This window comes from Macaca fascicularis, chromosome 14 (genome assembly GCF_037993035.2).
Source record: "Macaca fascicularis isolate 582-1 chromosome 14, T2T-MFA8v1.1".
NCBI classification, from domain to species: domain Eukaryota; kingdom Metazoa; phylum Chordata; class Mammalia; order Primates; family Cercopithecidae; genus Macaca; species Macaca fascicularis.
In genome coordinates this window covers 76,361,413-76,387,651 of record NC_088388.1, presented here as the reverse complement: position 1 = coordinate 76,387,651, position 26,239 = coordinate 76,361,413, and the positions used below count along the sequence as shown (strand labels likewise).

Here is a 26,239-nt window from a genome sequence, read left to right as displayed (position 1 = left end):
ACCCCATTGGGGAGGGGGGTGGGACTGAGAAGGGGTATGAAGGAAATGTTGGAGTGCTGAAGAGATCTGGATGGTGGTTACACAAATGCATATAGATGCAAAAATTCATCATTATATACTCTTGAGATTATTGCATCTTATAGTAGACACTTCTTACTTGAATAAAAAAAGTTTAGTAAAAGGTATATTGGGGAGTCAGGTGTGGTGGCTCATGTGTGTAATCCTAGCACTTTGGGAGGCCAAGGTGAGAGGATTGCTTGAGGCCCAGAGTTCAAGACCAGCCAGGGCAATGTAGGGAGACCCCAGCTCTATAAAATTATTTTTAAAAATTAAAAATAGTGTGGTGGTGTGCACCTGTGGTCCTAGCTACTCAGGAGGCTGAGGTGGGAGGATTGCTTGAGCCTGGAGGTCGAGTTAGCAGTGAGCCACGATTGCACTGCTGTAACTCCAGCCTAGGAGACAGAGTGAGACCCTGTCGAAAAAAAAAAGTATATTGGATTTGAAATTAGAAAAAGAAGAATCTGAGAAGGCATGTTTTATAAACTGGAAAGCATGATTCGAACCTTAGTTGCTCTTAATATGCATGGTGCTTAAAGAAGCAGAGCTGCAAAGGCTTCTTTACCTTCAAAATCTGAGTGTCCCTTTGCTGGCTAGAGATGCAGACCAGAGGACCCAGTGAAGGAGAGGACCTTCAGGTCCTCTGGTTGTTGATGGCCTTTAACAGTCCCCTGGCCCCTGGTTGCTCCCCATCTCTGGCCGCTCATCAGTCTCTCTAAGGTTCACTTGCTTTTCCTCTGTTTGTCTTTTAAAGGCTAGGGGCCCCAGAGCTCTGTCTTTACAACTCTCCTCACTGTACATGCTGCTGACCTGCTGTGTAGCTCCAGTTCTCATTGTAATTTCCTAACCTCCAATTCAGAGCTTTTTTCTCTGCTAGACCCATACTCAGTCATTCAACAACTATTTATGGGGTTATCTTTTTATGCCAGGTATCCTTCTTGGCACTGGGTCAGATTAGTGAATGAAACAGATGAAGATCTTTATCTTCATGGAGTTTATATGCTTAAATTATGCTCCTTGGATGTACTAAAAACTCAGTTTTTCTCATATTATCTCATTGTTTTTATCCCTTGCTTCTCCCCAACCCTAAGTTTGCTCCTCCCATGTACCCCCCCATCTCTACGAAATGCACTGTTATTCTCTCAGAAACCTGGGAGTTATCCCTGACCCCCCTTTAATACATCATCATATGTCATAGGTCCATCAGGAATAAAGTAAATAAATAAATAAGTCACCATATGTTGACTATTCTGATTCCTTAATTTCTTTCAACCACCTCCGCAACCCACCATTTTTCCTGTATTGTCACCACCCCTCCTCCATTCCCCTTCTCAGCTGGCTTACTGTTCTCTCTGTCTTGTCCCTGCCTGTCATTCTCCATACAGTAGTTATTAATAGGATGATTATAAAATACAAATCAGAACTGGCTGCTTTCTGCCTAAACCTGTCCAGTGGGTCTGCCAGCTAAAAATCTAAATTCCTTACCTCGTCCTTATGTCCTCAATTGTCAGGCACAGTAGTGACAAGCAAAGCTGCTGAAACCTGGGTTTAAATCCAGGTTTGATCTGGCATGACCTTGGGCGATTTTTTGAATCCTCTCTATGCCTTACTTTCCTATCTATAACATGGGAGTCATAGCTCCAGCCTCAGGTCGTTGTGGGATTAAATTTGTTACTTCATGCGAAGTACTGAGAATAGTGTCTCGCCCTCAGCGTATGCGCAAGAACAGCTGGTTTTCTCTCTTACAAGGTTGCTGTGATGTTTAAATGAGTTAAAACATGCAAGGGGCTTAGAACAGTGCCTGGCCCATCCTAAATGTCTTTTAATATCAGTCGTCCCCGGTTATCAGTTATCGTTGCCTCTCTAATCTCACTTCATGCCCCTTTCCATCCAAACCTGACTGGGAGCCCTGTTGGACTGGCTGCAGTTTTCTCTCTTACACCTCCAGGCCTTAGAGTTCCTCCCTTGCCACCTTTTTCCACCCCAGCTCCCACTAATCCCTCAAGTCTCAGCTCAGGCACAAGTCCCTGGCACCCGACCTGGCTGGGCTAATTGGTCCCCCTTAGGTCCTGCTCTTACTTCTAACACAGCACTCTTCACACTTCTTGTCACTGTTTATTTAAAATGTACCGAGAAGCCCCCATCAACAGTTGAGGATAAACAAAATGTGACATACACATACAATGGGATTTTATTCACCCTTAAAAAAAGGAAATTATTTCTGCTACACCTACGACATGGATGAAATTTGAGGACCTTACTGGAAATAAGCCAGTCACAAAAGGACAAATACTGTATGACTCCACTTACATGAGGTACCTAGGATAGGCAAATTCAGAGGCAAAAAGTAGAATAGTGGTTATCAAGGGCAAGTGATGGGGAGAGGAATGGGGAGCTGTTGTTTAATGGATATGGAGTTTCAGTTTGGGAAGATGAGAAAAGCCAGGGAAATAAATAGTAGCAATGGCCAGGCATGGTAGCTCACGCCTGTAATCTCAGCAATTTGGGACGCCAAGGTGGGTGGATCACTTGAGGCCAGAAGTTTGAGACCAGCCTGGCCAACATGGTGAAACCCTGTCTCTACTACAAATACAAAAATTAGCTGGGCCTGATGGCGGGGACCTGTAATCCCAGTTACTCAGGAGGTTGAGGCAGGAGACTCGCTTGAACCCAGGAGGTGGAGGCTGCAGTGAGCTGAGATTGCACCACTGCACTCCAGCCTGGGCAACAGAGCAAGACTCCATCTCAAAAAAAAAAAAAAAAAAGTAGCAATGGTTGCACAACATTGTGAATGTACTTAATGCCACTGAATGGCACACTTAAAAATGGCTAAAATGGTAAATTTTACATGATGTATATTTTACTGCAATAAAAATAAATTTTAAAAAATGTATTTGAGAAGCAGTATTAGCCTTGTGGTTCTCATCCTAACTCCAAATCGTGGCTCCACTAGGCTATCAGGCTGTGTGATCTGGTGGCAAGTATCTGACTTTTCTATACTTCAGTTTCTTCATCTGTAAAAATAGGCAAATTTCCCTCATATGATTGTTTGAAGATTAAATGAAGTAATGTCTGTAGAATACTTGATATGGTGTCTGGATAATGGTGAGCACTCATAAGTGTTTTCAGGTGCCTAACACCTTAGGTGCTCAATGCATGTATATACAATGAATGAATGACTGAACAGTCTTCTATTTCAAGTCCCTACCTCAGCAGTCCTTAAGTATGGTATGAGAACACACAGAGATCCCCAAAACCTCTTTTAGGTGTCCATAAAGTTAAACCCACTTTCAAAATAATGCCAAGATATTATTTGCCTTTTTCAATCTCATTCTCATACAAGTATATGCAGTATGAAAAGTTCATTGATATGATTTCAGATTCCACATTGCAACAACCTTTAAGAAATTCCCACTTGTCAAGTTTTAATGTGCTGTCAAAGAATATTCACACTTATCAGAAAAAAGCAATTAGAATACTCCTGCCTTTTCTAACCACATACAAGATTTTTTTCATTATACTTCAACTCAAGGAACACACTGAAATAGATTGAATGCAGAAGCAAATAGAAGAATCTAGCTGTATTCCATTAATCTAGGTAGTAAAGAGATTACAAAAATATGAGGAACGCTACTCCTTTCACTATATATCTTTAGAAAGTATAGTTATTTTTCATGGAAATATGCTATTTATATTAACAAACAAATACTTTATTAAGGTTGTTTTAAAATAAATTAATAGGGGCCGGGTGCAGTGGCTCACGCCTATAATCCCAGCACTTTGAGAGGCCGAGGCGGGCAGATCACTTGAGGTCAGGAGTTTGAGACCAGCCCGGCCAACATGGTAAAACCCCTGTCTCTATGAAAAATACAAAAATTAACTGAGCATGGTGGTGGTGACTGTAATCCCAGCTACTTGGGAGGCCGAGGCAGAAGAATTTCTTGGACATGGGAGGCAGAGACTGCAATGAGTTGAGATTGCGCCACTGCACTCCAGCCTGGGCTGGAGAGACAGGGACTCCATCTCAAAACAACAACAACAAAAATTCATAAATACTTTATTTCATTATTAATTTATTTATTTTTGAGACAAGGTCTTGCTCTGTTGCCTAGACTGGAGTGCAGTGGTGCGATCATGGCTCACTGCAACCTCGACTTTCTGGGCTCAAGTGTTCCTCCAGAGTAGCTGGGACCACAGGCATGTGCCACCACACCCAGCTAATTTTTAAACTTTTTTTGTAGAGGTGGAATGTCATTTTGTTGACCAGGCTGGTCTTGAACTCCAGGGCTCAAGCAATCCTCCCATCTTGGCCTCCCAAAGTGTTGGAATTATAGGCGTGAGCTACCATGCCTAACCTAATAATTCATAACTTCTAATTTTAATTTCTAATATGGTTAATATTGATAGATATAACCCACATAAACAACCTTTGGGGTTCTCAATAATTTTTAAGTGTAAAAAGGTCCTGAGACCAAACAGTTTGAGAACTGCTGTCTTGCCTTGCGCTTGAACCACAACCAACCCATCCAGGGCAACTGGCCTTAGCGTGTGCTTTAACGCTGCATAGGATGGGGAAGCCACCACTTCGGGGAGCAGCTGGCTTTATCTTTGCACTACTCTGTCTGCTAAGAAGTTCTGGCAATGAGTCAAAGATGTGTCTCCTGGAGGTTCCCCACTGATTGGTCTTAGACCCACTCCTTGGTTTTACGCGTTGCAATTTGGAACCCTCTTCCAGGCCTGGAAGATAGTCATCCATTGCTCTTTGTGGTGGCCCCAGAGGGAATCAGTCCTTCCTTCTGGTGACTAAAGTGCAGATGCATTTTTCTGAGTCAGCCAGTGATTTGCGGCAGCATTGCCAAGCCAGATAACTCACAGCTGCTTTCCCAGGAACCAGAAGATCATCTCCGGCCTCACACCAAATTTGATAAATTCATGTTGTTGTTGTTTTCCCCAATAAGTTGTTTTTTTCCATTATAAATCACACATGCTCATTAAGGAAAATAAAGAAAAGTAAAAAGAAAAGAGTCTTGAAAAGAAAATTTGGTCATAATTAGCCCTGACTTTCTTGTCTTGGCATCTCTCCTTTTTGGGCTTGCTCTGAATGCCATTCTTTTCATACAGTCCTTACAAGCAGATATGTATACCATGCCAGCCTTGTGAGGTCTGTGGGGTTGACAGGGCGCCCCCCGCTTGGTGGAGTGGGACAGCTGCTGGCGAGTTCATAGCTCCTTGAGGGCAGCTGAGGCAGGGCACTCAGAGGGAACAGGAAGCTCCTGCGACGAAGCTTGATGCTTCTGCCATCTGAAGACACTTCAGGGCAGATCTCTTCCAGCTATGTGGGGTTAGAGAAGACTGACACTACTACAGCAGTGACTAGTAAATTTCTTTCTGCATTTTTGTGGGGAGGGGTAAAATAAGAATTTCCTCTGGGAATTCTACTTCTGAGAATCTATCCTAAGGAAATGATGAAAGATTTAGACTCATTATGTGTCTATCATTATTCATAAAACTTGGAAATGAAACTAAATGTTTAACAATAAAGGTTTAGTTTTAAAACTGTGTGATTGTATATTCTGTGCTGGTTGAAAATAATAGACATTTATGAAGTCTTTAATGACATGGGAAAATTCCCAACATAGAATGTTAGTTGCTTTTGTATATGGCTGACATATATGTAGTTCCTGGATAAATATTTGTTGATCAAAAACTGAAAAATTTAGAAAACTTTAAAAAGGAAAACACACACACATACACACACACATACACACAAGCAGGACACAAAACTATTTACAGTACAGTCTCAATTACATAAATATTTTTGTGACAAGGTGGAAAAAAAATCATCTTAATCGTTGGTGCCAATATATGTCATAAGGAGAAAACTGTCTTGGTGAAAACATTTTAAATGCCCAGCAGGCAGGTGTCAGCAGATTCCCAGCTCAGAGAAGGGGAAGCTGCTTTGCATGAAGTAAGGAGGAATTTGGTTTATTGCTTCTGAAAAGGAAGGGGAAGGAGGAAGGTATTGGTCAGGGTGCTCACAATTGCAAATGACAAAAATTTAACTCTATCTGGGTAGACGAAAAAACCCAGGTAACTAGTTAGAAACGTTTGGATTCAGGGACTGGAGATTTCCCATCCATATTTGAGCTCTCTCTTCATGTCTTGACTCTTGTTTTTCTTTGTCTTGATTCATTCTCAAGCAGGCCTTCATAGGGGGTGGCAAAGACACCAGGAGCAATACCGATCTTCCTATCAGAGACCCTGGGGGCAAGAGTCCTTCACTCACCAGACATTCCCACAAGCCTGTCCCTGAGCAGCAGTGTGACCAGGAAGGTGGGATGCACCAACTGGTCACTTGTTTGGATCACTGGAACAGGGTGGGATCAGCCCTGCTCAAGTCATTTGAGGGAAGGGGTAACGGTGGTTCCCCAAGGGAAAACTGTTGCTTATTACCCGAGAAGAGGGGTCGAATTCAGTGAATGCTGGGCAGGCACAGAGAAAAGATGCCACCACAGGGAGTAGAGAGAAGAGAGAAGGATGAAGAAGAGAGGAGTCAGTGGAGACACTGAGTCTGGGTGGAGTGAAGGGCCAGGGGAAGCTCCCCTGTGGCAGATAGTGGTCCTTCCATTTTGAATTGTTTGCTTTGCTATGGATGTGAAACTTTTTTTTTTTTTTTGAGACGGAGTCTCGCTCTGCCGCCCAGCCTGGAGTGCGGTGGCCGGATCTCGGCTCACTTACAAGCTCCGCCTCCCAGGTTCACGCCATTCTCCTGCCTCAGCCTCCCAAGTAGCTGGGACTACAGGCGCCCGCCACTAGGCCCGGCTAATTTTTTTGTATTTTTAGTAGAGACGGGGTTTCACTGTGTCAGCCAGGATGGTCTCCATCTCCTGACCTCGTGATCCGCCCGCCTTGGCCTCCCAGAGTGCTGGGTTTACAGGCGTGCGCCACCGCGCCCGGCTGGATGTGACACTTTTATGTATTTCCCCTTCATCCTCTACATTGCCGGCAAATTCTACTAACCTCAAAACTGCTCTATGTGAGTGGGTTTTTTCGTTTGTTTGTTTGTTTGTTTGTTTGTTTTGAGACGGAAGCTCTGTCACCCAGGCTGGAGTGCAGTGGTGGGATCTCAGCTCACTGCAACCTCGCCTCCCGGGTTCAAGTGATTCTCCTGCCTCAGCCTTCCAAGTAGCTGGGACTACAGGCACCTGCCACCACGCCTGGCTAATTACCTGGGATTGGGTTTTGGTGGAAATTGGAGTGGCTAAGTTTTGAATCTGGATCCATATGTACACTGCAGAACAGAGGACAGTGTGGGGAGCCAGGAGCCCAGAGGCTAGCTGGCTGTGGGAAGAGAAGGCTGTTGGGAAAGAACTGAAAATTTTTTTTGAGACAGGGTCTCACTTTGTCTCCTAGACTGGAGTGCAGTGGTGTGAACATGGCACACTGCTGCCTCAACCTCCCAAGCTCAAGCAATCCTCCTGCCTCAGCCTCTTGAATAGCTGCGACCGTCATCATCACACCTAGCTAATTTTTTTTTTTTTTTTTGAGACAAGTCTCACTGTATTGCCCAGGCTGGTCTTGAACCCCTGGGCTCAAATGATCCTCCTGCCTCAGCCTCCGAAAGTGCTGAGATTACAGGTGTGAGCCACTGCACCCAGCCAGAATTGAAATCTTGAGGAGGGTTTTGGATTTCCACAAGATGTGGAATTGGAGGGAGGAATCCAGTCAATTATATCTTGATTTTTTTTTTCTTTTTTTGAGGTGGAGTTTCACTCTGTTGCCCAGGCTGGAGTGCAGTGGCACAATCTCGGCTCACTGCAACCTTCGCCTCCTGGGTTCCAGCAATTCTCCTGCCTCAGCCTGCTGAGTAGCTGGGACTACAGGCATGCACCACCATGCCTGGCTAATTTTTGTATTTTTAGTAGAGACGGGGTTTCACCATGTTAACCAGGCTGGTCTTGAACTCCTGACCTAGTGATCTGCCCACCTCGGCCTCCCAAAGTTCTGAGATTACAGGCATAAGCCACCATGCCCAGTTTATATTTTGATCTTTAAGGGCAGGAGGGCTCCCAGTTGAATCTGAGTTATGTATATTCATCTTCGCTATACAAATTCTGTGTTTGTGAATTTTCATTTTTATGACCAGATTATAACAAAATTTTCCAAGGGAGCAAACTTCTTCCACTCACTTATGGTCAGAGTTTGCCTATCTCAGACGTGTGTGTTCAGAGGCCTTCCAGTCACTTTCAGAGCCAGGTGTAGAAGCAGAGATGGAAGTGTTCGCTGATGCCGGATGGTGGATTTATTGGGTGAGTGCTAGAGAAAGTCAAGAGGGTAGGACATTTAGCCAGGCTGTATCCATTCTGTTCTGTAGAAGCCAAAATGCCAGAAAGTCTACTGCTCTGTGTGTGTGTGTGTGTGTGTGTGTGTGTGTGTGTGTGCAGTGTCAGCACAAACCAACTCAGTGCTTTGGGAGCAATATGGACCCACGGCCCACATCAACTCACATAAATTAACATTCCCTGATGGTTGGGACAGACAGGCATGTAAACAACTAATTAAGACAAAAGGTGTAATAAAGGTATAACCAAAGTATCACTGGAATACCTAAGAGGCAGTACCTACTTCCTCTAAAGTTGAGAAGGGCAGAGTGGGATAAAAGACTTCCCAGAGGTGGGATCATGGGTTGGATCTAGAAGGATGAGTAGGAACTATACAGTGAAGGATAAAAAGGAGGAAACGCATTCCAGGATGAGGGAAGAGCTTGAGTGAAGACATCTCTAAAACTGTATGAATAGTGGGAACATTTGTCTAAAAAAATATTCATTTACATGTATATATGTGGAAGAGACTATGCACCAAAATGTTAGCAATAAGCCAGGTGTGGTGGCATGCACCTGTAGTCCCAGGTATTCAGGAGGCCCAAGTGGGAGGATTGCTTGAGCCCAGGAGTTCGAAACCAGACTGGGCAACATAATGAGACTCCATGTCAATACAAAGAAGAAAAATGTTAACAATAGATATTTCTGGTAGGATTATAAGTGAGTTTTTAGAATTTTATTTTCCTCCCTTTAAAAATTATCCTTCTCTTCTTTTTTTTTTTTTTCAGTAGTGAGTGGGTATCACTCATTAATATGAAAAGTTAAAGACCTTCTGCCAACTTTGGAAAATTTAATATAAGGCTTTACATTAGATTTCTATGTATAAAAAAAATTTCTTGCAGTTTAAAGAGGGAAGAAAATTTGGCCGGGCGCGGTGGCTCATGCCTGTAATCTCAGCACTTTGGGAGGCCAAGGCGGGTGGATCACGAGGTTAGGAGATCGAGAACACCCTGGCCGACATGGTGAAACCCCGTCTCCATTAAAAATACAAAAATTAGCTTGGTGTGGTGACACGCGCCTGTAGTCCCAGCTACTCAGGAGGCTGAGGCAGGAGAATCGCTTGAACACAGGAGGCAGAGGTTGCAGAGAGCTGAGATCTAGCCATAGCATTCCAGCCTGGCAACAGAGCAAGACTCCATCTCAAAAAAAAAAAAAAAAAATTACAAGCAAGGGTGTTAAAAATACAACTATTTATTTGGGCATTCATTTAACAAATATGTATCATGTATTCTTTTGAGGTTGCTCAGATGATTCAGGCAGGGAGAGCCCTTCAAAGGCAGGCCATATAGATAAAAAATGAATGTAAGACAAGGCAGAGAGGTCAAGGACTGTGAGAGGTGGGCCATGGCACTGTGTCTGTGTATGTGTGTCTGAGAAAGAGCAATAATGAGCTTTTATAAATAACTGCAACGATTACTGTCAGCATTATCCAAAAAGATAGCAGACATCACACTGAAAGTGAATTCTGACCCATGAGTGGGTCATGAAATTAGTTTAAGTGGTCAAGACTGGAAATTTTTGTTTTGTTTTTAAATAAACTTTTCCTTTGGGAATAATTTTAGATTTATAGAAAGCATAGAATGATAGTTCAGAAAGTTTCCACATGTTTTTCACCAGCTCCCCCTAATGTTAACATAACCATGGTACATTTGTTAAAATAAATTAACATTAATATAATATTATTAACTAAACTATAGATTTTATTTGGGTTTCACCTGTTTTTCCACTAGTGTACTTTTTCTGTTCTAGGTTTCAATCCAGAATACCACATTACATTTAGAAGATTAGAATTTTTTAAAAAATGAAATGATATAAAATAGAATAGAAAATATCAGTACTTGCACAGACTAAGGTTAAGTATTATTTTATGAAAAGTTGTTTCTACTACACTTGTAGGTTGTATTTCTTACTGAAGGTAGCAGTTTTTTTTAAAAAGAAAGTCTTAGAAGACACCTAAAAATTAAGTATTCTTGCAATTATGAAGATTAATATTCTAGTGAAAAACAAAAAACACTTGCATACAGCATTGTGAGCACTATCTCAAAGTCGGAAAATGCAGAGGAACCTAGGAAAGTAGGACTAAGTAAGAATCAGAAGACACAGCAAGAGAGAGATCCTTTTGTTCCTTCCACAGTGATGTACTGAACAGCTTTGCCCTTTGGAATAGAACTGACTCCCTATATGCTGCTGAGTTGGATGGAATTCTTGGCTCAAGCAGCTGAACAGAATGCATCACTTGATAGAAATACACCACACACACGATCTCAGAGCCCAGCACTGCTCTCCTCATATCCCTCTCCTAAGCCAGGCTGTGCACTTGTAAATGAATTAACGGCTGTGAAAGCAGTTGGTAAAAGGCAGTTGGTATGAGCACTTTGAGTGAGTCACTTTCCTTCTAAGTGAGTCGCTTTCCTTCTGGGTCTCAGTTTCCTCATCTGTAAAATGGGGCTTCCCCATATGGCTTTTGGGAGAATCAAGTGAGAAGAAGAAAGTGATTTATAAATTGTTAGGGGCTATACAGACCTACATAAAAATTATTATTTCAGATGTGAATCATCATTGGTCAACCTTTTGAGGGCAAGAATTATATTTTATTCATCTCCATACCTCTAGTGCCTCCCACCATAACCAGCCCACAGACTCATCTCCATGGGGAGATAAGGACCTGGGCACACCTTCCCCTGCCTGGACTTGCAGATGTTCGCCCAGTTCCTGAAGGCTTCCCACACCCTGTCCTGCTCCTCTCTATAGCGGGACAGATTCAGGCTAGATCAGCTCCATTGACCTTGCAGATTCCGGCGTGAGCATGGACCTTTACCAGAGCCCTGCCTAGGGAAGAGCCTCCTCAGTTCAAAGGGTGCTAGTGAGACTGGTTCTGGGTTCAAATCACCTATTTCAGGTTTTTTCATTTTATTTTGATTTTTGCTTTTTGGGGGATATAGGCTGTTGCCCAGGCTGGAGTGCAATGGCAAGATCTCGGCTCGCTGCAACCTCCGCTTCCCAGGTTCAAACAATTCTCCTATCTCAGCCTGCCGAGTAGCTGTGATTACGGGCACTCACCATCATGCCAGGCTAATTTTTGTATTTTCTTTTTCTTTTGAGACAGAGTCTTGCTCAGTCGCCCAGGCTGGAGTTCAGTGGTGCGACCTCTGCTCACTGCAAGCTCTGCCTCCTGGGTTCACACCATTCTCCTGCCTCAGCCTCCCAAGTAGCTGGGACTACAGGCGTCCACCACCACGCCTGGCTAATTTTTTGTGTATTTTTAGTACAGACGGGGTTTCACCATGTTAGCCAGGATGGTCTCGATCTCCTGACCTCGTGATCCACCCGCCTCAACCTCCCAAAGTGCTGGGATTACAGACATGAGCCACTGCGCCCAATTTTTGTATTTTCAATAGAGACGGGGTTTTGCCACGTTGGCCAGGCTGGTCTCAAACTCCTGGTCTCAAGTGATCTGCCTGGCCTGACCTCCCAAAGTGCTGGGATTATAAGCATGAGGCACTGAGCCCAACCTAAGTTTTTATTTTATTTTTATTTATTTTTCTTTTCTTTCATTCTTTCTTTCTTTTTTTTTTCTCTTGGGTCTTGCTCTGTTATTCAGGCTGGAGAGCAGTGGCTCACTGCAACCTCTGCCTCCCAGGCTCAAACAATCCTCCCACCTCAGCCTCTTGGGTAGCTGGGACTACAGGCATGCACTACCATGCTGGCAAATTTTTTTTTTTTTTTTTTTTTTTGAGACAGAGTCTCATGCTGTCGCCCAGGCTGGAGTGCAGTGGCCAGATCTCAGCTCACTGCAAGCTCCGCCTCCCGGGTTTGTGCCATTCTCCTGCCTCAGCCTCCCGAGTCGCAGGGACTACAGGCGCCCGCCACTTTGCCCGGCTATTTTTTGTATTTTTTAGTAGAGACGGGGTTTCACTGTGTTAGCCAGGATGGTCTCGATCTCCTGACCTCGTGATCCGCCCGTCTCGGCCTCCCAAAGTGCTGGGATTACAGGCTTGAGCCACCGCGCCCGGCGCTGGCAAATTTTTTTGTATTTTTTGTAGAACCAGAGTTTCACCATGTTGACCAGGCTGGTATTGAACTCCTGGGCTCAAGTGATCTGCTTACCTCGCCTCCCAAAGTGTTGGGATTACAGGATCGAGCCACCTTGCCCAGCAGAGACACATATTCAAACCATAACAAGGAGGATAGCTTAAGCCCAGGAGTTTGAGGTTATAGTCAGCTATGATTGTGCCACTGCAACCTAAGCGACAGAACGAGACCTTGTCTTAAAAAAAAAAAAAAAAAAAAAAAAAGACCCACCTCAGCTCAAATACCATCTTTTAATCTCCTAATACCCTGTGCAGAGGCATACTTATTGCTCTCTTCTCTGGGTTCCTATTGCATTTAATTAATTCCTTTTATGGGTCATAACATGTTGTACTGTGATTTATGCATATGTGTTTGTCTCCTCAACTGGCTTTTGAGCTTTGTTTTTGTTTGTTTTTTGAGATGGAGTCTCGCTCTTGTTGCCCAGGCTGGAGTGCAGTGGCGCAATCTCACTGCAACCTCTGCCTCCTGCGTTCAGGCGATTCTCCTGCCTCAGCCTCCTGAGTAGCTGGGATTACAGGTGCCTGCCATCATGCCCGGCTAGCTCATGAGCTCTTTGAGAGAAGGAAATGTTCAAGATCCATCTCCGTATCTGTAGAAACCAGTATAAGACTGACACAGGGCAGGGGATGAGTGAAATGTGTTGATTAACTGAATTCACCCTAGCACAGTCTCACTAGATTCTTCAGTTTCCCACTCCTTGTTGCAACACTCAGCTTTTAGTTTCCATGTGCTTTTTATAGTCCTTTATTGTCAGTGTATGTGTGTCTTTATAGGTGAAGTGTGTTTCTTTTAGACAACAGATGATTGGGTCTTGTTTTTGATCCATTCAGCCACTCTATGTCTTTGAGTGGAGTGTTTAGTCCATTTACATTCAGTGTTATTATTGATAAGTAAAGACTTCTGTCTTTTTTTTGTTTTCTGGTTGTTTTATGGACTTCTCTTTCCTCTTTCCTTCCTTCCTGTCTTTGTTTTAGTGAAGGTGATTTTCTCTGGTGGTATGTTTTAATATCTTGCTTTTTATTTTTTGTGTATCTGTTGTATTTGATTTGAGGTTATCATGAGGCTTGCATATATCTTATAACCTGTTTTTTAAACCGATGACAACACTGATTGCATAAACTAACAAAGAGAAAACTAATGAAAACTCTATACTTTACTTTTTTTTTCTTTTCTTTCTTTCTTTCTTTTTTTTTTTTTTGAGGCCGAGTCTCACTCAGGCTGGTGTGTGGTGCAGTGACACGATCACGGCTCACTGCAGCCTTGACCTCCCAGGCTTAAGCAATCCTCCCACCTCAGCCTCCCAAATTGCTGGGATTACAGGTGCGTGCCACCATTTCCAGCTAATTTCTACACTTTAACTTCATCCCCCTGCTTTTAACTTTTTATTGTTTCTATTTATATCTTACCGTACTGTCTATGTTGTAGTTATTTTTGACAGATTCATCTTTTAGTCTTTCTACATGACTATAGTGTTATAATAGTCTGTGTACTTGCTGTTGTCAGTGAGTTTTGTACCTTCTGATGATTTCTTATAGCCCATTAACATCCTTTTCTTTCAAATTGAAGAACTATCTTTAGCATTTCTTACAAGACAAGTCTGGTGTTAATGAAATCCCTCAGCTTTTGTTTCTCTGGCTGTTGTGAATAATGCTGCTTCATTATTTGAAGAATATTTTCACTGCCTATACTATTCTAGGATAAATAGAATAGTATAGTCCTTCAGCACTGTAAATTTGTCATGCCACTCTCTCCTGGCTTGTAAGATTTCCACTGAAAAGCCTGCTGTCAGGTGTATTGCAGCTCCATTGTATGTTATTTGTTTCTTTCACCTTGCTACTTTTAGGGGTCCTTTCTTTACCCTTGACCTTTGGGAGTTTGGTTATTAAATGTCTCAAGGTAGTTTTATTTGGGCTAAATCTACCTGGTGTTTTATAACCTTCTTATACTTGAATATTGATATCTTTTTCTAGGTTTGTTAAGTTCTCTATTATTTTCCCTTTGAATGAACTTTTTACCCGGATCTCTCTCTTGACCTCCTCTTTAAGGCCAATAAGTCTTAGGTTTGACCTTTTGAGGCTCTTTTCTAGATTTTTTAGTATACTTCCTTTTAAAAAATTCTTTTTTCTTTTGCCTCCTTTGACTGTTTATTTTCAAACAGCCTGTCTTCGAGCTCACTAATTCTTTCTTCTGCTTGATCAATTCTGTGTTAAGAGATTTCTCTATTCTTCAGTATATTAATTGTATTTTTCAACTCCGGAATTTCTGCTTGACACTTTTAAGTTATTTCAGTCTCTTTGCTAAATTTATTGGATAGGATTCTGAATTCCTTCTCTGTATTATCTTGAATTTTGCTGAGTTTTCTCAAAACAGCTATTTTAAATTCTTCTTCTGAAAGGTCACATATCTTGATTACTCTGGGATTGGTCACTGGTGCCTTATTTAGTTCATTTGGTGATCTCATGTTTTCATAGATGGTCTTGATGCTTGTGGAAGTCCGTTGGTGTTGGGGCATTGAAGAATTAAGCATTTATTGTGGTCTTCACAATTTGGGCTTGTTTGCACTTATTTGAAGGTATTTGAAGGGATTTGGGTGTTGTGATTCCAGTTTTTTTTTTTTTTTTTTTTTTTTTTTTTTAGTCACTGCAGCCATATTTGCCTTAGGGGCAACCCCAAGCCCAGTAACACTATGGCTCTTACAGACTCACAGAGGTAGTGCCTTGGTGGTCTGGGATAAGATGTAGAAGGATGATCCAGATTACCAAGTAGAGACTCTTGCTCCCTTCCTTTACTTTCTCCCAAACAAATAAAGTCTGTCTCTCTCTCTGTGCTGAGCCACCTGGAGCTAGAAGAGGGGTGATACAAGCACCTCTGCAACTACTACCATTGGGACTGCACTGAGTCAGACCTAAAGCCAGTACATAACTGGTTCTTGCCCACAGTAATCACTGCTTGGTACTTCCTATGTTCACTTGAGGCCCTAGAGCTCTACAATAGAAGCCAGCCAGGCTTGTGTCCTTCTCTTTAGGGCAGTGAGTTCCCCTGACTCCAGGTGGGTTCAGAGATGCTGTCCAGGAGCCAGGCCTAGAGTCAGAAACCTTAGGAGTCTACCTGGTGCTCTATTCTACGGTGACTGAGCTGGTACCCAAGACACAAGACAAAGTTCTTCATACTCTTCCCTTCCTTTCCACAAGCAGAAGAATCTCTCCCTGTGGCCACCATGTGCCAGGCCCACAGTGAGTATGCATGGCTACCGCCAATGTTCACTCAAGACCCAAGGCTCTTCAGTCAACTTGTGGTGAATGCTGCTGGTCCTGGGACTCTCCCTTTAGGGCCCTGGTCCCAGGGAAGGTCCAGATATGCCATCCACAAGCCAAGGCCTGGAATCAGGAACCCCAAGAGCCTGCTTGGTACTCTACCCTACTGTGGCTGAGCTGGTACCTCACTTTAAGACAAAGTCCTCTCTACTCTTTTCTCAAGCAGAAGGAGCCCCTCCCCGTGGCCACCACAGCTGGGAATATGCTGGGTTTACAACTGAGGCCAGCACATCTCTGACTCTCACCCAAGACCCATGGTGAGTACCACCTGGCTATCCCTGCTGTTTATTCAGGACCCAAGGACTCTATAGTCAGCAGATGATGATGAATTCTGCCATTAGTGGGTTCTTCCTCTCAAGGCAGCATGTTCCCTTCTGGCCCAGGGTGTGTACAGAAATGTCATCCAGGAGCTAGGGCCTGGAATGAGGTCCTCAGGATTCTACCTGGTGCCCTATTCTACTGTGGCTGAGCAAGTATCTAAGTTGCAAGACAAAGTCCTCTTTACTTTTCCCTCCCTTCTGCGCAAGCGGAAGGGAGGAGTCTCTCCTGGAGTCATGAGCTGTGCTGCCTGGTGCTGCAGGAGAGATGGTGCAAGCATTTCCTTGGTTACCCTGGCCAGTGTCTCACTAGGTCACATGCCCCCTAAGTCCACTGGCTTTGATCCTGGAACAGCACCAGGACTTGCCGAGGAATTGCAGTCCTTGTGGCTAAGACTGCCTCTCAAGTTTCCTTGGAAGCCCAGAGCATTTTAGCCCACAGCGATGAGACTTGCTGGAACTCAGGTCTCAGCTACTGGGATAGACAATTCCCCACCCAGACAGGGCTGGTCTAAATGCTCTTCCATGCTTCCATGGGTGCTGGCTGAGTTTTGCACGGTGTTGCTTCCCACTGTGACAGGGTGGCAGTGAGTTCCAATTCAAAGTGTGCCACAATCACTGTGCTCTCCCTCCCCCAAACACATAGATTCTCTCCATGTCACACGGCCACTGCCAGGGGATGGAAGAGGGGTGGCGTCTGCAATTTGAGATTGTTTTTTCTACCCTCTTACGTGCTCTTTAAGTAATATGAAGTTTAAACCAGGTACTATGATTACTCACCTGATTTTTGGTTCTTATGAAGGTACTTTTTTTGTGTGGATAGTTGTTCAATTTGGTGTTCCTGTGGGGAGGACAATTAGTAGAGGCTTTTCATTCAGCCATCTTGCTCCACCTCCTCCTCTGCAATGCCAACATTTTTTTTTTTCAGATGGGGTCTCGCTGTGTTGCCCAGGCTGGTCTTGAACTCCTGGGTTGCTCAAGGAATCTTCACATTTTAGCTTCCCAAAGTGCTGGGATTACAGGCGATTACCTATCATTCAAGAGTGAGGGAAAAGCTGGGTGTGGTGGCTCATGCCTGTAATCTTAACACTTTGGGAGTCTGAAGTGGGGAGGATCGCTTGTGCCCAGGAGTTCAAGACCAGCTGGGCAACATAGGGAGACCCTGCCTTTACAAAAAGAAACACTAAAAAATTAGCTGAGCAGGTTGGCAAGTGCCTGTCATCCCAGCTACTCAGGAGGCTGAGGTGGGAGGATTGCTTGAGCTCAGGAGGTCGAGGCTGCAGTGAGACAAGATCATGCCACTGCACTCCAGCCTGGGTGACAGAGTAAGACCCTATCTCAAAAAAAAAATAAAAATAAAAATAAAAAATAAAGGAAAGAAAGAAAAAGAAAAAAGAGTGAGGGAAAAATAAAATCATTTTTAGACATGTACAAAAACTAATTAAAAGGAATTCAAGGCCAGGCGCCGTGGCTCAAGCCTGTAATCCCAGCACTTTGGGAGGCCGAGACGGGCGGATCACGAGGTCAGGAGATCGAGACCATCCTGGCTAACACGGTGAAACCCCGTCTCTACTAAAAATACAAAAAACTAGCCGGGCGTAGTGGCGGGCGCCTGTAGTCCCAGCTACTCAGGAGGCTGAGGCAGGAGAATGGCGTAAACCTGGGAGGCGGAGCTTGCAGTGAGCTGAGATCCGGCCACTGCACTCCAGCCTGGGCGACAGCGTGAGACTCCGTCTCAAAAAAAAAAAAAAAAAAAGGAATTCAAGAGGGGTGATCAGTGAGTGTTAAAATATATTGAAGGTTTCATCTTATTTTGGAGGAGGATGGAGACACTGACAATTTATGAAAGTTCATAGCTAAATTTATATATATCTTTTTTAAGGATAATCATTAAAAGAATAGGAAGACAATTTTTATCTTCTAAGGCATCAGTGGGGGAGAGGGAAGCCAAGAAAATGTTATCATTCCAACAGAATACAGAAAATAACCATAAAGAAGCAAAATAGGCTGGGCATGGTGGCTCACGCCTGTAATCCTAGCACTATGGGAAGCTGAGGTGGGCAGATCATCTGAGGTCAGGAGTTCAAGACCAGCCTGACCAATATGGTGAAACCCTGTCTCTACTAAAAATACAAAAATTAAGTGGGCGTGGTGGCGGGCGCCTGTAATCCCAGCTACTCAGGAGGCTGAGACAGTAGAATCGCTTGAACCCGGGAGGCGGAGCTTGCAGTGAGCCGAGATAGCGCCATTACACTCCAGCCTGGGCAACAGAGCGAGACTCCATCTCAAAAAAAAAAAAAAAAAAGAAAGAAAGAAGCAAAATAGTAAAAAGAAAACATTTAAGATAATAGAAATGAGTATGAACATAGCAATAATCACTATAAAACAAGGAATAGATATTTATTGAGTGCCTAATAAGTGCAGCACTGTTCTAAGCTATAGAGATATAGCAGTGAGTAAAACAAACTCCCCACACTCATGAAGCTTACATTTTCATGGAGAGACATGTTCTAGTACAGGAAGACACAATATAGTGAAACAGATTAAACTCACCTATACAAATCCAAAAACTATCATTGGATAAAAATAGAATCTAGCAATTGTGCTACTCCCAAAAGATACAATTTTTTTTTTTTTTTTTTTGAGATGGTGTCTCGCTGTCACCAGGCTGGAGTGCAGTGGCACAATCTCGGCTCACTGCAGCCTCTGCCTCCCAGGCTCGAGCAATTCTCCTGCCTTAGCCTCCCGAGTAGCTGGGACTACAGGTGCCCACCACCACACTTGGCTGATTTTTGTATTTTTAGTAGAGACGGGATTTCACCTTGTTGGCCAGGATGGTCTTGACCTATTGACTCGTGATCCGCCTGCCTCGGCCTCCCAAAGTGCTGGGATTACAGGCATGAGCCACGGTGCCTGGCCTAAAGATACAATGTTAAAAGACACAAATCACCCAAATCATAAGCCTAACAACAGAGAATCACCACATAAAGCAAAAAGGAAGAAATTGACAAATGCACGGTTATATATGTTTGGAGATTTTTATCACATTTTTACATTAAGTTCATGGATCAGATAAAAATTAAACAGAATAGACACTGGAGTGACATAGTTAACATACTTGATATAATAGAAATAGAATGCTGCATCCAACAAATAGAGAATATGCATTCTTTTAAAATATGCGCTAGAACATGTACAAGGGCAAAAGAAATTCTCAAGAAAATTTAAAAAGATGTTATACAAAGCATGTCTCCTGACAATGAAGTTAAATGAGAAATAATATACTTATTAAGCATGTATTATACACCAGGTAATTTTCTAGAAGCTGGGCACATAGCAACAAACAAATGAGATGAAGTCCTACTGTCAGGAAGCTTGCATTCTGAGGGCAAGAGGACAGATGATAAACAAATTTCAAAAAATATTTAGGCTGGGCGTGGTGGCTTATGCCTGTAATCCCAGCACTTTGGGAGGCTGAGGCAGGTGGATCACTTGAGGTCAGGAGCTCAAGACCAGCCTGGCCAACATGGTGAAACCCTGCCTCTACTAAAAATGTAAAAATTAGTTGGGCATGGTGGCACGCACCTGTAATCCCAGCTATTCGGGAGGCTGCGGCAGGAGAACCACTTGAACCTGGGAGGCGGAGGTTGCAGTGAGCTGAGATTGTACCACTGCACTCCAGCCTGGGAAACAGCAAGATTCCATCTCAAACAAAACAAAACAAAACAAAACAAAAAACGTGGTGGTTACTCAGACAATAGAATTATCTCTACAGTAAAGGACTTCCAAAATGACAGATGAGAAAGTGTATATTAAACACCTTTAATAAATATTCTGTAAAATAATAAAATATAGAAAATTTAGACAGACACTTATATCTCCTAATTTATATATCTTGGTCAGCTTCTCCACAAGCTTACCTAATTGTGCATATACTTTATACTTATTAAAGTATATATATTTTTTTTAAAAAAAAGAAAAGCCTCTCTGATGAGGTAACATTTGAGCAGAAACCTGAAAGGAGTGAGGAAGCAAGATATGCAGCTATGTAGGGGAAGAAAATTCCAGGCAGAGTGAATGGCAAGATCAAAAGCCATGAGTTGGGAGGGTGCTTGCCATGTTCAACAAACAGCAGTGAAAAGATAGTTAAAACAAAACAAAACAAAACAAAACAAAGCATACATATGGAAACTTACAAAACACACTGTACCATTAAGGAACAGCTTTTGGCTATAAGTAAAAGAGTCCTGAGAAACAACAGCTTTAAAAAACTTCTCTTTCTCCTAATAGAAATTCTGGAGGCAGGTGGTTCCTGGCATTAGGTTGATGACTCAAAGTACTTAGTTCAAGATCTTTGTGATTTTGGGCCAGGCACTGTGGCTGATGCCTATAATCCCAGCAGTTTGGGAGGCTGAGGCGGGTGGATCATTTGAGGTAAGGAGTTTGAGACCAGCCTGGCCAACATGGTGAAACCTCATCTCTACTAAAAATACAAAAATTAGTTGGGTGTGGTGGCGGGCGCCTGTAATCCCAGCTAATTGGGAGGCTGAGGCATGAAAATTGCTTGAGCCCAGGAGATGGAGTTTGCACTGAGCCGAGATTGCACCACTGCACTCCAGCCTGGGTGACAGAGTGAGACTCTGTCACACACACAAAAAAAATTAATTTTTCTTGGCCATTTCTTCATGGTTTCTGAATAGCTGCTCCAGCTCCAGCCTTTGTGTGTACACTCAAGGCAGGAGGAAGGAAGAAGAATTAGGAAATATAAAACGTCTCCAGAGCTCTTCCTTTCCTCTTCTTCTCCCGCTTCTCTCCTTTGGCCCCCTATAAGTTTTCTATGTCTCAGCAACAAATTACCACAAACTTAGTGTCTTACAACAACACATATTCATTATCTGACAGTTTCTGTGGGTCAGGAGTCTGGAAATGGCTTAGATGGGTCTTTTGCTCAGGGTCTCACAGGCTGCAATCATGACATTGGTGGGCTGCATTCTCATCAGCGGTTTCCAAGCTCCCTCAGATTGTTGGCAGAATTCATTTCCTTGAAGCTATAGAACTCGAGACGATATGCTTCTTAAAGGTCAAAAGGGAGCAAGAGTAGGTCTGAGTTTGGGAACAGTGGCATCTATTACAATGAATGTTAATGCTTAGATCTTAACTTCTTCCTTTTTTTTTTTTTTTTTTTTGAGAAGGAGTCTCCCTCTGTTGCCCAGACTGGAGTGCAGTGGTATGATCTTGGCTTACTGCAAGCTCCGCCTCCCGGGTTCACGCCATTCTCCTGCCTCAGCCTCTGAAGTAGCTGGGACTACAGGCGCCCGCCACCACGCCTGGCTAATTTTTTGTATTTTTTTTTTTTTTTTTTTTGAGACGGAGTCTCGCTCTGTCGCCCAGGCTGGAGTGCAGTGGCCGGATCTCAGCTCACTGCAAGCTCCGCCTCCCGGGTTCACGCCATTCTCCTGCCTCAGCCTCCCGAGTAGCTGGGAGTACAGGCGCCCGCCACCTCGCCCGGCTAGTTTTTTTTTTTTTGTATTTTAGTAGAGACGGGGTTTCACTGTGTTAGCCAGGATGGTCTCGATCTCCTGACCTCATGATCCGCCCATCTCGGCCTCCCAAAGTGCTGGGATTACAGGCTTGAGCCACCGCGCCCGGCCAATTTTTTGTATTTTTAGTAGAGACAGGGTTTCACCTTGTTAGCCAGGATGGTCTCGATCTCCTGACCTCGTGATCCGCGTGTCTCGGCCTCCCAAAGTGCTGGGATTACAGGCATGAGCCACTGTGCCCGGCCTAGATCTTAACATTTAAATGTTGACCCTCACTCTGTTGCCAGGCTGGAGTGCAGTGGCCTGATCTGAGAGGCTCACTGCAACCTCTGCCTCCCGGGCTCAAGTAATTCTCCTGCCTCAGCTTCCCAAGCAGCTGGGACTACAGGTGCCCACCACCACACCTGGCTAACTTTTTTTTTTTTTTTTTTGTATTTTAGCAGAGACAGGGTTTCACCATGTTGCCCAGGCTGGTCTTGAACTCCCGAGCTCAGGCAATCTGCCCACCTTGGCCTCCCAAAGTGCTAGGATTACAGGCTTGGGCCACCGTGCCCGGCCAGATCTTAACGTTTAAATACCATTCTTCATTGAAAAGAATCAGAGCTCTTTGGCGTAATGGCTCATTTGAGGGCTGGGTCAAAGAAAGTGTAAGAAGAGCTTAGAATATCTTAGACCAAAAAGCAAGGAAGAGCTCAAAGAACGATGAGGACGTGTCAAAAGGATCCTGAATGGTACAACCATTTTGGGAAACAGTTTGGCAATTTATTATAAAGTGAAATACAGCAAGTCATTGAATAATGTTATTTTGTTACAATGTTGATGAGAAAAAAACCAAACAACTTCTTGGCCTGGGTCACCAGTGTAGTTTGGACTCTGTTTTCTCTGTGTACTCTGGTTTCCTCCCACATCCCAAAGATGTGCACATTTTTTGTCTTTTTTGTTTTGTTTTGTTTTTTCCTTTTTGTGGAGAATGGGGTCTCGTTATATTACCCAGGCAGGTCTCGAACTCCTGGGCTCAAGCAATCCTCCCGCCTCTGCCTCCCTGAGAGCTGGGTTTACAGGCGTGAGCCACCGCGCCTGGCCAGATGTGCACATTAAGTTAACTGGCATATTTCAATTGTCCTGGTCTGAGTGAGTGTTGGTGTGCATGTGAGTGCACCCTGGAATAGTGTAGCATTCTATACATGGTTGGTTCCTGCCTTGCACCTTGAGCTGCTGGGATAGGCTCTAGCCACTCTCAACCCTGAACTGGAAAAATTGGGTAAATAATGATCTTGTTTATTTTGAGACACTTATCTTACTTATTTATTCCACTCACTCTGTTTATTCCACTCACTCTGTTTCCTGGCCTGGAGTGCAGTGGCATGATCACAGCTCACTTCAACCTCGACCTCCTCAGCTTAAGTAATCTTCTGCCTTGGTCTCCCAAATTGCTGGGATTACAGGCATGAATCACTGTGCCCAGGCTTTTGTTTTTTGTTTTGTTTTTGAAACAAGGTCTCACTCTGTCGCCCAGACTGAAGTGCAAAGACGTGTGGTCATGGCTTACTGTAGCCTTGACCTCCCGGGCTTAAGTGATCCTCCCACCTTAGCCTCCTGGGTAGCTGGGACTACAGGTGTGTGCTGCCATGCCTGGCTAATGTTTTGTATTTGGGTTTTATTTTTCTGTAGAGATGGGGTTTTGTCATGTTACCTTGGCTGGTCTCAAACTCCTAGGCTCAAGCGATCTGCCCACTTTGGCCTCCCAAAGTGCTGGGATTACAGGCATGAGCCAAGGCACCTGGTCTGGCCTCTTTTTAATTAATCTTTCTTAAATGTATGTATAAGTCACATTGATGTCAATGTTTGATATTAGAGGTGTTTTGGTCTTTAGAAGTTTGGTGATGTCTTGTGACCAGAAATATGCCACAGGAACTTAACTCTTGTTTATATCAATTAGCCAGCCTATGGTAAAATTGGTTTTGTTATACATTGTTTTGCCTAAAGTGCAGAACCCACTGATGACGCTAAGTGAGGACTTACAGTATACACTTATCTTATTTATTTATTCCATTTCTAGCCCATCTCTGATTTCAGTTGCAGCTTTAGTGGACAGTTTTACTTCTCATCCTGCTAGCATTTCCTAGCATAGAGCAGTCACCTTTGATTAGAGATTGTATTAGTTTCTCATAGATGCTGTAACAAATTATCAAAAACACAGTGGGCTTAAAACAATACACATTTTTTTAAAAAATTTCATTTTTTGAGACGGAGTTTCACTCTTGTCTCCAGGCTTAAGTGCAATGGCGCAATCTCGGCTCATGGCAACCTTCACCTCCTGGGTTCAACTGATTCTCCTACCTCAGCTCCCGAGTAGCTGGGATTACAAGCATGTGCCACCACGCCCAGCTAATTTTGTATTTTTTAGCAGAGATGGAGTTTCACCATGTTGGCCAGGCTGCTTTTGAACTCCTGACCTCAGGTGATCCACCTGCCTCAGCCTCCCAAAGTGCTGGGATTACAGATGTAAGCCACTCTGCCTGGCCAACAATACACATTTATTATTTCACAGTTCTGTAGTTCAGAAGTCCTAAATGGATGTCAGTGGGCTAAAATTAAGGTATCATCGGGATACCGTCTCTTCCTTTCCAGAGGCTCCAAGGGAGGATCCATTTTCTTGCCTTTTTCATTTTTTGGAGTCTGCTCCCAAAAGCTGGGGAGTCCCTTTCCCCAAATCCTTAATTTAGTCACATCTGCAGAGTCCTTTTGTCATGGAAGGTAACATATAGTTCCCAGGGATTGGAATGTAAACATTCCATTGGATGAGCCAATGGAACACTGGATGAGCCATTATTCTGCCTACTGCAGAGATCACGAAAAGACAATCCAGATCAGAGTCAATTTACTGGGTTAGGATCCTGGGTTAAGTTACTTAACCCCTCTGTGCCTCAGTTCACTCATCAATAAGATGGGTGAGGATAACAACAGTATCTACCTTAGAGGGTAGAGGTTTAAAGACAGTGTTTGTAAAGTGCTCAGAACAGTACTTGGCACATAGTAAGCACAATATGAACATTTATTAAATACATTTCTTTTGAGATGGAGTTTCGCTCTTGTCTCCCAGGCTGGAGTGTGGTGGTACAATCTCAGCTCACTACAACCACCGCCTCCTTGGTTTAAGTGATTCTCCTGCCTCAGCCTCCTGAGTAGCTGGGATTACAGGTGCCTGCCACTATGCTCGGCTAATTTTTGTATTTTAGTAGAGATGGGGTTTCTCCCTATTGGCTAGGCTGGTCTCAGACTCCTGACCTCAGGTGATCCGGTTGCCTTGGGCTCCCAAGTGCTGGGATTACAGGTGTGACCTACCACGCCTGCCTTATTAAATATATTTTAACAACGTATTGATTCTTAGTATATGTCAAGCACTGTTTTAGATGCTGAGGATACGGAAAGGCATATGACTTGCTGTCAAGGAACTCAAGAAATCAGATACACAAATGCAGTTACTGCCACAAAAGGCATAGAAATACTATAGGATTACAGTCTTGTTAAGGCTTAGGGAAACTTTAGAAATATTAGTCGAATGAATACGAATATGAATGACATTTGAGCTCAGCTTTGTACAATGAATAGGTGTTGGCCAGTCAGATAAGTAGGGAAGAGCTCACAGACATGAAGAAATGGGTATTCAAATAACGTTAATATTTCAGTGTGCCTGGAGCAAAAAATAAATGGTGTGAGGCAAAGCTAGAAAGGCTAGTGTAGGCAGTCAGGTAGTAAAGTGCCAAGTTCAGGATTTTGAACTTTATCCTGAAAGCAATAAAATCCTTTCGGTGTTTAAACGGGAGGATGTCATCAGATTTGTGCTTTTATAAGGCTGCTCAGGTAACCAGTGGGAAAAACAGATTGAATTTGAAGGGACTAAAGGTTGCTCCAGTTGTTCAGGTGGTGGTACTAGAAGATGACGCAGGCAAGGACTTGAAAAATATTTAGGAGAAGCTACAAGACTTGGTGTCCAACTTGATATGGATGTTGAGAGAGGAAGAATGAGGATCTATTAGTACGTCTAGGTTCCTGGCTTAGGGGATTGCTGAATGGTGGCTCATTCATTGAGAACGGAAAGGAACATAAGCAATTTTGGGGGGGAAATTTCAAAATAAGAATTTTTTTGGGGGGGAGCCAACATTCTAAAGGGCTTGTTACTATTACTATGGTAAAACTGAGGCTTAGGAAGACCTAGTTAAGGTACTACTTATTATTACAGAGAAATGACGGCTTAGAAATGTTAAGGTCCTATCACTAATATTTGAACAGCTAGGATTTCAAGCAAGGCAATCTGATCCCGGACTCTCAGCCTTTCTAATGCTGTCTCAGTTTCGCACATATTGAATCTGAGGTACGACGAGTATGCAGGTAATGCTGCTCGGAAGGTATTGGGAAATACACAATCTGAGCTCAGGAGAAAGCTTTGGATCGAAAGTATCCTCCACGGTAAGAGAAAAAACGTGAAAGGAAGCCCATTCTTTTCCTAAGTGATTCTCCCACCTTAGGTGTGTGCT

At 43.5% G+C, this 26,239-nt stretch overlaps 1 long non-coding RNA gene across 1 annotated transcript in view; it reads right to left on the bottom strand.

Moving 5' to 3' along the window:
- The window catches only part of LOC135967078 (uncharacterized), an 83,675-nt gene that overhangs the window by 54,795 nt on the left and 2,641 nt on the right, over positions 1–26,239 (bottom strand). The gene's annotated exons all lie outside the window — the stretch shown is intronic.